We start from the raw sequence: 4,390 nt of genomic DNA on the forward strand, positions 1-4,390 counted from the left end.
CAGGAATTGAACTCAACTCTGCGCCAAGTGAACCTAATAACCATCTACAGAACTCTCCACCCCAAATCAACAGAATATACATTCTTCTCAGCAACACATCCCCCTTATTCCAAAATTTACCACATAGTTGGAAGTAAAGCATTCCTCAGCAAATGTAAAAGAACAGAAATTATAACAAACTGTCTCTCAGAAAACAGTGCAATTAAACTAGAACTCAGGAATAAGAAACTCAATCAAAACAGCTCAACTACACGGAAACTGAACAACCAGCTCCTGAATGACTACTGGGTACATAACGAAGTGAAGGCAGAAATAAAGATGTTCTTTGAAACCAATGAGAACAAAGATACAACATGCCAGAATCTCTGTGACACATTTAAAGCAGTGTGTAGAGGGAAATTTATAGTACTAAGTGCCCACAAGAGAAAGCAAGAAATATTTAAAATTGACACCCTAATATCAAAAAAACCTAGAGAAGCAAGAGCAAACACATTGAAAAGCTAGTGGAAGGAAAGAAATAACTAACATGAGAGCAGAACTGACAGAGATAGAGACACAAAAAACCCTCCAAAAAATCAATGAATCCAGGAGCTGGGTTTTAGAAAAGATCAACAAAAATGATAGACCGCTAGCAAGACTAATAAAGAAGAAAAGAGAGAAGAATCAAATGGATGCAATAAAAAATGAAAAAGTGGATATCACCACCAACTCCACAGAAATACAAACTACCATCAGAGAATACTATGAACACCTCTACGCAAATAAACTAGAAACCCTACCAGAAATGGATAATTTCTTGGACACTTACACTCTCCCAAGACTAAACCAGGAAGAAGTTGAATCCCTGAATAGACCAATAGCAGGCTCTGAAATTGAGGCAATAATTAATAGCCTACCAACCAAAACAAGTCCAGGACCAAATAAATTAACAGCCAAATTCTACCAGAGGTAGAAGAAGGAGTTGGTACTCTGCCTTCTGAAACTATTCCAATCAATAGAAATTTAGGGAATCCACCCTAACTCATTTAACGAGGCCAATATCATCCTGATACCAAAGCCTGATGGAGAAACAACAAAAAAAGAGAACTTTAGACCAATATCCCTGATGAATATTGATGCAAAAATCCTCAATAAAATACTGGAAAACTGAATCCAGCAGCACATCAAAAACTTATCCACCATGATCAAGTGGTTTTCATTCCTGGGATGCAAGGCTGGTTCAACATATGCAAATCAATAAACATAATCCAGCATATAAATAGAACCAAAGTCAAAAACCACATGATTATGTCAATTGATGCAGAAAAGGCCTTTGACAAAATCATTTAAAAAATCAGGAAATAATTGGTGCTGGTGTGGATGTGGAGAAATAGGAAAACTTTTACACTGTTGGTGGGACTCTAAACTAGTTCAACCATTGTGGAAAACAGTGTGGCAATTCCTCAAGGATCTAGAACTAGAAATACCCTTTGACCCAGCCATTCCATTACTGGGGATATACCCAAAGTATTATAAGTCATGCTGCTATAAAGACATATGCACACGTATGTTTATTGCGGCACTATTCATAATAGCAAAGACTTGGAATCAACCCAAATGTCCGTCAGTGACAAATTGGATTAAGAAAATGTGGCACAGGGGGCGGAGCAAGATGGCCGAACAGGAACAGCTTCAGTCTCCATCTCCCAGCACGAGCTACACAGAAGACTGGTGATTTCTGCATTTTCAACTGAGGTACTGCGGTCATCTCACTAGGGAGTGCCGGACAATTGGTGCTGGTCAGCTGCTGCAGCCCGACCAGAGAGAGCTGAAGCAGGGCGAGGCATCGCCTCACCTGGGAAGGGCAAGGGGGAAGGGAATCCCTTTTCCTAGCCAGGGGAACTGAGACACACCACACCTGGAAAATTGGGTAACTCCCACCCCAATACTGCGCTTTAAGCAAATGGGCACACCAGGAGATTATACCCACACCTGCCCGGGAGGGTCCCACGGCCACGGAGTCTCCCTCATTGCTAGCACAGCAGTCTGTGATCTAACCGCAAGGCAGCAGAGAGGCTGGGGGAGGGGCGCCCACCATTGCTGAGGCTTAAGTAGGTAAACAAAGCCGCTGGGAAGCTCGAACTGGGTGGAGCTCACAGCAGCTCAAGGAAACCTGCCTGTCTCTGTAGACTCCACCTCTGGGGACAGGGCACAGCTAAACAACAACAACAACAAAAGCAGCAGAAACCTGTGGAGACGCAAACGACTCTGTCTGACAGCTTTGAAGAGAGCAGTGGATTTCCCAACATGGAGGTTGAGATCTGAGAACGGACAGAATACCTGCTCAAGTGGGTCCCTGACCCCTGAGTAGCCTAACTGGGAGACATCCCCCACTAGGGGCAGTCTGACACCCCACACCTCACAGGGTGGAGTACACCCCTGAGAGGAAGCTTCCAAAGTAAGAATCAGACAGGTACACTCGCTGTTCAGCAATATTCTATCTTCTGCAACCTCTGCTGCTGATACCCAGGCAAACAGGGTCTGGAGTGGACCTCAAGCAATCTCCAACAGACCTACAGCTGAAAGTTCTGACTATTAGAAGGAAAACTATCAAACAGGAAGAAGACCTATACCAAAATCCCATCAGTACATCACCATCATCAAAGACCAGAGGCAGATAAAAGCACAAAGATGGGGAAAAAGCAGGGCAGAAAAGCTGGAAATTCAAAAAATAAGAGCGCATCTCCCCCTGCAAAGGAGCGCAGCTCATCGCCAGCAACGGATCAAAGCTGGTCAGAGAATGACTGACGAGATGAGAGAAGAAGGCTTCAGTCCATCAAACTTCTCAGAGCTAAAGGAGGAATTACATACCCAGCGCAAAGAAACTAAAAATCTTGAAAAAAGAGTGGAAGAATTGATAGCTAGAAAAATTAATGCAGAGAAGGTCATAAACGAAATGAAAGAGATGAAAACCATGACACAAGAAATCTGTGACGAATGCACAAGCTTCAGTAACCGACTCGATCAACTGGAAGAAAGAGTATCAGTGATTGAGGATCAAATGAATGAAATGAAGTGAGAAGAGAAACCAAAAGAAAAAGAAGAAAAAGAAATGAACAAAGCCTGCAAGAAGTATGGGATTATGTAAAAAGACCAAATCTACGTCTGATTGGGGTGCCTGAAAGTGAGGGGGAAAATGGAACCAAGTTGGAAAACACCAGGAAATACAGAGAACGCCACTAAGATACTCCTCGAGAAGAGCAACTCCAAGACACAGAATTGCCAGATTCACCAAAGTTGAAATGAAGGAAAAAATCTTAAGGGCAGCCAGAGAGAAAGGTCGGGTTACCCACAAAGGGAAGCCCAGCAGACTAACAGCAGATCTCTTGGCAGAAACTCTACAAGCCAGAAGGGCGTGTGGGCCAATATTCAACATTCTTTAAGAAAAGAATTTTCAACCCAGAATTTCATATCCAGCCAAACTAAGTTTCATAAGTGAAGGAGAAATAAAATCCTTTACAGATAAGCAAATGCTTAGAGATTTTGTCACCACCAGGCCTGCCTTACTAGAGACCCTGGAGGAAGCCCTAAACATAGAAAGGAAAAACCGGTACCAGCCATTGCAAAAACATGCCAAAATCTAAAGACCATTGAGGCTAGGAAGAAACTGCATCAACTAACGAGCAAAATAACCAGTTAATATCATAATGGCAGGATCAAGTTCACACATAACAATATTAACCTTAAATGTAAACGGAATAAATGCTCCAATTAAAAGACACAGACTGGCAAACTGGATAAAGAGACAAGACCCATCAGTCTGCTGTATTCAGGAGACCCATCGCACATGCAGAGACATACATAGGCTCAAAATAAAGGGATGGAGGAAGATCTACCAAGCAAATGGAGAACAAAAAAAAGCAGGGGTTGCAATCCTAGTCTCTGATAAAATATACTTTAAACCATTAAAGATCAAAAGAGACAAAAAAGGCCATTACATAATGGTAAAGGGATCAATTCAATAAAAAGAGCTAACTATCCTAAATATATATGCACCCAATACAGGAGCACCCAAATTCATAAAGCAAGTCCTTAGAGACTTACAAAGAGACTTAGACTCCCATACAATAATAATGGGAGACTTCAACACTCCACTGTCAACATTAGACAGATCAACGAGACAGAAAATTAACAAGGATATCCAGGAATTGAACTCATCTCTGCACCAAGCGGACCTAATAGACATCTATAGAACTCTCCACCCCAAAACAACAGAATATACATTCTTCTCAGCACCACATCGCACTTATTCCAAAATTGACCACATAATTGGAAGTAAAGCACTCCTTAGCAAGTGTAAAAGAACAGAAATTATAACAAACTGTCTCTCAGACCACAGTGCAATCAAACT

Source organism: Rhinopithecus roxellana, chromosome 7 (assembly GCF_007565055.1).
Source record: "Rhinopithecus roxellana isolate Shanxi Qingling chromosome 7, ASM756505v1, whole genome shotgun sequence".
Taxonomy (NCBI): Eukaryota; Metazoa; Chordata; class Mammalia; order Primates; family Cercopithecidae; genus Rhinopithecus; species Rhinopithecus roxellana.